This window comes from Periplaneta americana, chromosome 14 (genome assembly GCF_040183065.1).
Source record: "Periplaneta americana isolate PAMFEO1 chromosome 14, P.americana_PAMFEO1_priV1, whole genome shotgun sequence".
Taxonomy (NCBI): Eukaryota; Metazoa; Arthropoda; class Insecta; order Blattodea; family Blattidae; genus Periplaneta; species Periplaneta americana.
The window spans coordinates 51525434-51535580 of NC_091130.1; positions in this window are offsets into that span (position 1 = coordinate 51525434).

The following is a 10147-nucleotide window of genomic DNA, read 5'->3' on the forward strand; positions in this document are numbered from 1 at the left end:
ATACTTATGAAAATCTTTAAATTTAATATTCTGACAATTATACTGCACAAATATATTCCTAATGGAATCAACTGAGAGATGGTTTCTTTTTTTTTTTTGTCCACAGGGTCTGTAATTATTATTATTATTATTATTATTATTATTATTATTATTATTATTATTATTATTATTATTATTAAAGGTTAGAACTGCAAACAATGCAACTAACTTCCCATTTCTGTCCTCAAAGATGTAACATGAAGCTGGGGTATTTAGTTTTCAGTTCATTAGCGAAACTACATTTTCGCTTTGGCATCTTGAAATCTAAATATGAATAAAATTTACAGTTTAGTTAGTAATTCGCATATATGTCAAATTGTCGAAATTAAATTTGTAATTATAAAAAATAAAAATAATTACTCGCTTACCTTTAACATGTATCAATGTCAGCTATAATGAATAAGTGTTCTCTACCACATGCCACATCATCTACAAAACAAAGGAACAGCGTCACACAGCGAGATCCCAGAAATCAATCATTCATTTTGATATTTTAAACTCGCGAGATACCAGAGAGCATTGTAAACATTTCGGTCATTTAGTGACACCAACTTCTTCATCCGTAAGAAAAAAGTACAATCTTTATCCTAGTTAAGATTATAACGATTCTTGGATGTGAGTGCATTTTATAAATGCAATTTCAATAGGTACCTCGGCAATTTAGAAAATCCCTCCCCCCCCAGACGTCTCCGGACGCATTAAAAACTAGGACGTCTGGTAACCCTACACTAGTAATAATTTAAGAATAATTTTCAACCATTAATTCCCATATATTCCGTCCTAATATAAGAGTTTATGTTTATTTTCTCATTATTTTGTGAAAGTTCCATGACTCTTTATTTCTTTTCCTTCTATAGTTAAAAGTTTGCTTAAATTAATTTGTAATCTATGAATTTCGTAAATAGTCCTGGTATAAGAGAAGCAACGTTTGCAATAGTTTAATATTCTAAACGAGATCAGTATGTTTGATTTAAATGATTATTTTTAGATTGATGACCATCCCTATAGATTCCATAAAATTTTACCAGTTTCATATCCTCTTCTGCAAAAGTTCCTCTGTTCACATTATAATCTGTCAAAGTATAATGACGCAGCAAACAGGAGTAAGGTAAAAAAGATAGGACAAATTTATTGTAAATTCTGTCACAAAATTTTCTTTGTTTTTAACCACAGTATAAGTTGATATTTATCTTTTTCTCTGTTCATGTAATTTTGCTTCCAAAAATGTGAGCGAAATATTATGAAACATAACGAATTTTGCAATGTACAAATTAACAGTTTCTTAGTGAAACTCAAATTTGATTATTTGAAATGTGAGAAATAATATTAATAAAAATCTTTCAATAAAATTAAACTTTTCGGAAAACATATTATATGTCTTTCTCGTGTTAAATTTTACACTACCTCGTTAACATGTTTCAGCCTGTTATCGGCCATCTTCAGAACTGATTTTTTACTGGTCTTGGCGCCTTTTGTTTATGTTTATGTGGGTGTGTTTGTGTAGTGTAATGTGGTTAGCATTTGTGATGTGTTCTGCATATATGGAAGTGTTTTGTAGTTTTGGTATGGCACTTCCACATATTATGCAGAACACATCACAGATGCTAACCACACTTACAGAGACATCAATACAGACATGGAAATTCTACACATTCAACCAAAAACCAGAAACTAAACACTCTAGAACAATAAGAAATATAAACACACGAAAACACATCCAAATTAAATTCTCAACGCAATTTCAGAACACACACACTCTTTGACTCCACATTACACTACACAAACACACCCCCACAGGAAAAACAAACAAAACACGCCAAGACCAGCAGCAACAACCAGTTCTGAAGATAGCCAATAACAGGCTGAAACGTGTTAACAAGGTAATGTAAAATTTAACACGAGAAACACATATAATACGTTTTCCGAAGTGATACAATGTTAAAAGTTGTGTAATCAAGATATATATTAAACTTTTTGCGACTATTTATAATCTCCACCATATTCTGTCTACAGTGCTGTTTCTTGGATCACAAATTGATGTTGAGAGATACAATAATTGTCTCCAGGATATCTCATCTCTAATAATGTTGCATTCCACTAATTGTTACAAATAAAACAATCGAATACAAGTTGCTCAATGCTGTTTTGTGTAAATCCCAGCCAATTCCTGATGAAGATATGAGAACAATATATAATTACTTTGTATAATTGAAGGGTCTGTGGATAAAAGAAAATGCTGTACCATAAAATCGTAATTTTGAATTAACAGCTAAATTAGAAAACTCTAAAATCAGTTTCTGTTTTTTCTTTCTCCTGTCATCTTTGTCTTCCATGTCAGGTTTAAAAAACTGGGTACTAAAATATTTTGGTTCTTGCTGTTGTGGTACTTGTTTCAAAAGATAAGTTACTGCCGAGGGCTTATGGCTCAATATGAATTATGTGTTTAAAAATTCAAATCTGTGCCTCACTGACAATGATTAATCTTATAATATAGAAATTGTCTAGTGGATAGACAGGAGTTGCATCATTTTTCCTTTGTCTTCAATCACTATTTCTTGAGGAAATGTGCTCAAATACAGAAAAGAAGTGTAAAGCGAGATTGTTATCAAAACTCAGCTATATTTTCAATTTTGTTTCCTGTTGTCTGATCATTAATCTTTGTATCTAGGTAGAACCAAATATCTTACTATAATACTGTAATACCACACAGCTGTATACTAGCAGCATTGACATGAGTACAAAATATTGTGGACCTGACATCTAGCGGAGTGGCGTGGAATTACATTCACAAATACAAATATTAACATAGCAGGAATCGGACTATTGTTTAAAACGTGAGGTACAAATGTGAAATAATATACAAGACACTTAAGAAATGTTGAATAGTATTTAATGTAACATTATTTTATATCAAAGCTGCATATTATTAGAAATATTGCATGCTTCATGTTATTTTCCGTAATTAATTGTTGCGTATTTTTTCTTTGTTTTAGTGAGAAAAATTAATTCTGATACTAAGAATGAATTTACAATAACACTTTATATACTCATTGCTGACAACTGCAAAGATAAAATTGGTAGTAATCTGATGCTTGTACTAATTAGTAAAGGCATGTGGACAACAATAAAACTTAATTTGCTAAAACCTTAAAATTTTCAATACATTTTAACTTCTATTCATTTATTAGGCCTAAATAAAAAAGCTCATTTTTATTGTCCTATCAACACAGAGACGAAGGCATTAGGCCTACTAAAGAATTTTGTTGACTCACGTTTTATGATCCCTTGGAAATCAAAAGTATGATTTGAAGCAGTTTGTAATGCTGTAATTGTAGCAGTTATAAACAGCACATATACAATCTGACATTTTAACATAGGACTAATTAATAAAACTATTTACTAGCCCAGCAACAATCTACCTACATTGCAATGGAATACAGTTTGTTTTGCGGGTTTCACCATACCAGTCACCTAGGTAGCAGCACCAGCATCATTCACGCACAGAACTGCTAGCTATCCGGTATTCTATAATATTTGGTAGAACTGCATAGTTTATATTTCAGATCTAACCATAATGATACCAGAAGTGATCACAAGACTGAAATTCTTGTAATTATGAACAAATGTCTCGCACATATACAAGGTCTTGGGGTATAGCCTGTCCTCATTTGGAAAGAAGAGTGTAGCCACTTCCACACAAAAATGATAGCATCCATAGAGATGTCTTATTCTGTAGGAACTCATATTTTCGTTTGTAGAATATGTTGCTTAGATCATAAAGTGTTCCATCACAGCTTCCAATTACCCTCTAAAGACTTTTTCTGACATTTTTTTTTCAGTCCCGTTAATTTTTGTCATTTAAATTTAAATTATTTTGATCGTATGTCTCTGCCTTTACCTTCTATCCAAGAGTACAACCAGTTAAGAGTCACAGGATTTGCAGTTGGGGTATGACAGTGTTTTGTCACCACAGCTCCGAAAAAATCACTGTGATAGAAAATAATGATTCTGTCACAATGTGTTCCAATGATTCTTGACGATTGTGGGGCTCCGTTTCCTGTCTGTAGATTTCAAGTCATTGTAGACCTCAATTTCACTGCCATGTACTTATCTCCGAATAAACCACGAGGAATACCAATGTTTCTCATCACAAACTGGCAGTTGTTTATGTTTATCGCTCTTTTGAAAATTGAGTTTATATACCTGTGCCATGTCTTATATCAACAATAGTGATCAGCATGGCGAGTATACTGAAAACAAAACACGCTCTTCTGTGCTGTGTCAGCTCTGTGTGGGCGTGTATATTGGCCCAAGAATGTTTATGAATGATTTAGTGACTCATTTGTGGAAGAATATATATATATATATATAGTAATTGGAGTGCATAGCTTCAGTATCAAAGATTTGCCGATGCTAACCTTCAGAGTGGGACGAAAAATAATTAGATTCCAATAATGTTGTCATTCGAGGTAATCTTTTGGCTTGCAATTGTCTGAACTCTGAACCTGTTACATACTGTACATACAACAATTGCCTTCGCATATTGAGCAGAGATGACGATTTCTCAGAGTTGTGATTTTGGAACTGTAGTGACAGTCCACGTCACCGTTTTTGGCATGTGAAAAAATAATAGAAACGTTAAGTTCGAGTGTTTTACATTTGCATCAGTCAGTCTGAAAACTGTGTTTGGCAAATGGCTGATGTAAAGTGTATAGGAAGTGGTACCATTCTCAGCTGCACTAGCAACATGCTCACAAACTGGGCACTATATATCTAGGACACACGCCAAAAATGCTGGCGCCAGCTGTACAGTCTGAATCAGAGACAAACCTATGACAGCGACAAAATCACGTCTTCAGATCATACCCTACCACTAATTTGCAGATAGCAAAATAACAGTAAACCTTTCTTTCATAAATTAAATGATAACTGTGGTTTTCTTACATCAAACTGACAGAAGTTAGGAAGGGATTGTATATCATCATGCTCTTTATTATGGAAATTAGTCTTTGATTCACATACTTGAGATATCAACTAAAATTGTCAACTGTAACCTATTTTCCTAGAATGAGAATTATAGTAGATCTACCCAACATTATCTTCTGTTTCTGCACTGTGTTCATCTAGTCTAAAGATTTCTTCCTCTTCAGTTCTCTATTTATGTAGCCACAACTGGAGGTACCTCTATTTAAGAATGCAGTAGTTATTCACTCTCTCTGGACAATTATCCAGAATTCATTATTTGTTTGAGCACACTTTAGTTCCTTCTTTAGGCATTGCCATGTCGTCTAAGGATATACAACAGTGATGGTATAGAACTTTTAAAGTAAATAATAGAGCAAATTACAAAGGAAGAGAAAATCATTTAAATTCAAGCTACTTAACAACACAAAGTCACTGTGCAAATTGTATAAATAAAGAAAAATCTCTAAAGCTTTAGCAGTAACTAGCATATCATATGGAACCTCTTGCCATTAGAATTTGACAACATACGTTATTGCCACAGACACTTCAATAATAAATTATTGAATAGCTGCATTTTTATTCAGTACATCAATAGTGAAAATGTGACAGTAAAATAAATGAATGAAGAGATTTGTGTCTCCTGTTTACATGTGTGTTATAAATACCTTCATTGTTAGTAATAAAGCATTTTCACTCTTGATAGTAAATAGTGTTGTATTATGTTGTTGAAAGAATGTTTTAAAAGATAGGATTTCTAGCAGTAATAAATTGTAACATTCAGCGCACATTCCCTTGAATTTTCTGTAATACTAAATTTGCTAGAAAAGTTTTGAACAAATAAAATACATTGAAACAATCACATTCTAATAAATTTGCTGTTTTCTTATAAGAAATAATTATGAGAATAAAGACTTTATATATAAATTTGTATTATTTTTATTATACAATTCCTTTTAATTATAGACTCCACACGGTAACACTGCATGTTGCCAGGTGTATGGAATATCCCATATTTAATACTGAAATGTCTTATCCTGTATGGACTATATTCGGGGCACCCAAAATCTAGTATCATGTACAGTCTTAGGCTACAGCCAGACGAGCTGTAAATGTCGCAGGTTTTCTGCGGCAAATGTAGTTGCCGTAATTATGACAAAATGGGTGGCCAGACGATGCTACAAATACTGCTAAATTACTGCATTAAATGTAGCTACGTGTGGCCACAAGACGTGCCACACTAGCGACATTTGTAGTCTAGTTCTTTTTCGATTTGCAGCATTCAGCAGTTATGGTTACAAGTTGATTCTGTTGTTCTGACTATGTACATATACGAGGCGTGTTCTTAAAGTAAGTTCCAAAAGGATGTAGTAAGTAAACGGGAAGATATTTACAAACCATTTTTGTTGCATTGTATTCCCCACACTTCATTTACTTCTCAACATAATCTCCACCATTATTGAGGTATTTATCAAGTCGTGGCACAAGTCTTTCTATCCCCTCGTTGTAGAATTCGCCCGCCTGCGATGAAAATCACTCCTGCACTACTGTTTTCACTTCATCGTCGCCATCAAAATGTTGACCACCAAGTAACTTCTTGAGGTGCAGGAAGAGATTAAAGTCACTCGGAGCCAAATCCGGGCTGTAGGGGGGATGGTCAATTTGTTCTGAGCCAATTTCGAGATGAGATTTTGGGTGTCACGAGCTGTGTGGCCGAGCGTTGTCATGAAGCAACAAAACTCCGTCAGTCAGCATCCCACATCTCTTGTTCTGAATTGCATGACGGAGTTTCTTCAAGGTCTGACAATAGGTTTCTCTATTAATGGTTTCACCCCGAGGCAAGAATTCGATGAGTAGGACTCCTTTTCTATCCCAAAAAAACAGTGCACATGATCTTGCATGTTGACTTGGTTTGTTTGAATTTCTTTTTCTTTGGCAATGCAGTGTGCCTCCATTCCATGGACTGCTGCTTCGATTCAGGTGTCATGTGAAACACCCAAGTCTCGTCACCTGTCACGATATGGTCAAGAAATTCATCGCCTTAATCACTATAACGTGTGAGAAAGCTCAATGTACTGGAAGCTCGTTTGGTTTTGTGTTCCTCGGTGAGCATCTTGGGTACCCATCGTGAGCACAATTTTCTATAGCGTAATCGATCTGTCACAGTTTTGTAGAGAACACTCTGCAACATTTGTGGAAAATTCAAGGAAAGTGAAGAAATTGTGAACCTCCTGTCCTCATGAATTTTTTCATCGACAGCAAGCACCAAATCGTCATTGATCAAAGATGGCTGATCGGTACGCTGCTCGTCATGCACAGAGACACGGCCCTCGTTGAACTTCCTAACCCATCTCCTGACCATTCCATCACTAATGGCATCATCACCATACACCTCACAAAGTTGACGATGAATATCAGCTGGTTTAATGTTCCTTGCATTCAAGAAATGGATAACACACCGCATCTCACAGTCGGCGGGGTGCTCGATCACTTTAAACATTTCAACTGATCACAACTAACCACACACACGGATTGAAGCTCTGAAACTGCATGCACAGCTTGCCTGAGGACTGAAGAAGAAAACACGCATGCGCAAAATAACGATTGCAGTGATGCGACGGCTATAATTGAAAACGGAACTTACTTTAAGAACACGTCTCGTATTATGTACATACTGAGAATTTCAACTATTAGAAAAACTGATTTTCCTTCAAATTTGAGAATGCCCTTCTCCCATTGTACATTTCACCCAATAGAAAACAGAGTTTACGTTCTTTTAAACTTTACAGATCACGTTCCTCAAATTATTAAATTTCGGGGGAGGGGGAAACTTAAAGGTGAATATTAGGGTATGTTACAGTCTCAAAGTTTTTGACAAACAAAAGATATTCTAATGCTATAAGATAAGCAAGGTGGTACAAATTGCGATATCTTATAGCTAATTCAAGAGACAAATTTCACTGCACTCATCAATATCACTTGTTTTATTTCAGAATACATTAGGCCTAAATAAAATGCCAAGGTATTGTATACCTGGCTGCAAATTCAATTACCAGAAGGGAACTTAGTGGCGATATTTACTTTTCCTTCTGGTGAAGTAACAAAAAACAGGAGTAAGATTAAGAAAATACCATTTAAAATTATCTTATGCATATATCCATACACATTTGTAAATTTACATTACACTAAATTATTGTAATTCTCTACTGTAAAATGAATAACTTTGATTTGTTATTTGATTGTTTTTAAAGTCTTAGTCTGTGTGTCCTTTACATAACATTTGATTTTCGCATTCTACCTCATTGCTAAAAAATTAAAGCATGGCCATTCATTTTACATGGTTATTTGTACTTTCATTATAATTTTTTTTTTCTTATTTGCATGATATTTATTCTTTATTTATTGTCAGTTAGGGGATAAGTCTTTTGACTTGTATATTCTTTGACTCTCCTTTGGGATTTACTAAAGAGGAAATAAATATATTAATATTAAATTTTAATTTTAAAAATATTGATTTCATAATAATTAGGAATTCCCAATAACTAACAATTGAAGAGTCCACTGCAAGAATGATGGATGTCATTTGGAATACATTTTGCAGGAGAAGCAATTGAAAGTTTGAAATGCTTAGCACTCAAAGCTTAACTGAGATTTTCCGATCATTACTGGACAATGACTATCAGTGTTAATGTCATATAACTCTCTGTGTACATTCTATATGTCTTAAGCTATGCATTGACAGTCTTGGTTCATTTTCGACAAGAAAGTGACATCCATCATTCTTGCAGTGGACTCTTCAATTGTTAATTCGTTTAAGGGGGAAAATTAATTGGTCACGAATAGGTCTAACATGTCAGACCCTTGCCCCAAAGTTTTATTTTATTATTATTATTATTATTATTATTATTATTATTATTATTATTGTGTGACATCATGAAGGAACTACAGACTAAAGGAATGATATATTACCTACAAAATTAGGCCTACATGGAAAATTGGAAATCACATATAAACAGAATCCAGAATTCCATGCCAAATGCTGAATTATCGTCCTGTGGGTAAGAGATCCTTGGGCAGACTGTTAAAAGAGCATGAGATCATAATGGGGCACTAGACCCAATACATAAAAGAATGATTATTATTATTATTATTTTGTTCGCAGCCCCTCATTAACTGCTCTTCAGTCCCCCAGAGAACCGAGGCCACTTAAATAAGAATCAATGAGTAAGAACACCATACTGCTTCACATTAATAATACATCCTTGAGGGATGGTAGAGTGCCATGAGCAAAGCCGATGGGGTTGGTACAGACAGGAATACAGCTGTCTTAAACTTTCGATATCTGACACTACAATCTGTCGTGTTACAACATATGTGCTACAGTATGTTGTATGGTCACGGTTGCACTCTTCAAGCTCAATTTCAATAGCAATGCAATTCTTTTACAGAATATGAGAAAGAAATTAAATACCTGATATGTAAACTATTTTTAAATGCAGACAAACTATGCACTTAAAATGCAATACCGATATTATAAAAACTCAAATTTATTATGCATTTGAGTGGGCTAGAATGAACTTATGGGAATGGTGAACAAAACTGGTGCGGATTGGAAAAACAGGCATACTAACCTGGAATTCATGGTGACCAGTGGGAGAATCATTTGTCGTTACTGTCATTATGTTTCGTTTGTTGGAGCACACAAAGTTATTAAATAATATCTGAATATTTATTTGGAAAAATTTGTCTCAAAACATGACACAACCGTCTAAAACTTAATGTCCCAAAAGTTTCTAGAAACATTCCACTACATAAAAGTGTACTTTCAAATTCAGATAATATCGAAAAGTCTGAAATAATGTGTAGCCCTCAACAGCTGTTTCGGCCTCCTCTCTACACAAATTGAGGAAATACATTTCATATTTTCTCTCATTCTGTAGACTTCATTTTGCCAGCTCATAAGTTTTTGAATGAGTATAAATTTGTCGTCAGTATCAGAATAAGCTAAATGAGAAATAGTCATTCACAGTTAAGCTAGGCTTGCCAACTTTCGTAAGTAAAAATTAGGAACACAAACATTACTGGCAATTTTAGTGCACTAATTATTTCCACCTATCAATCCACATATTCAACAGTAGTATTCTTA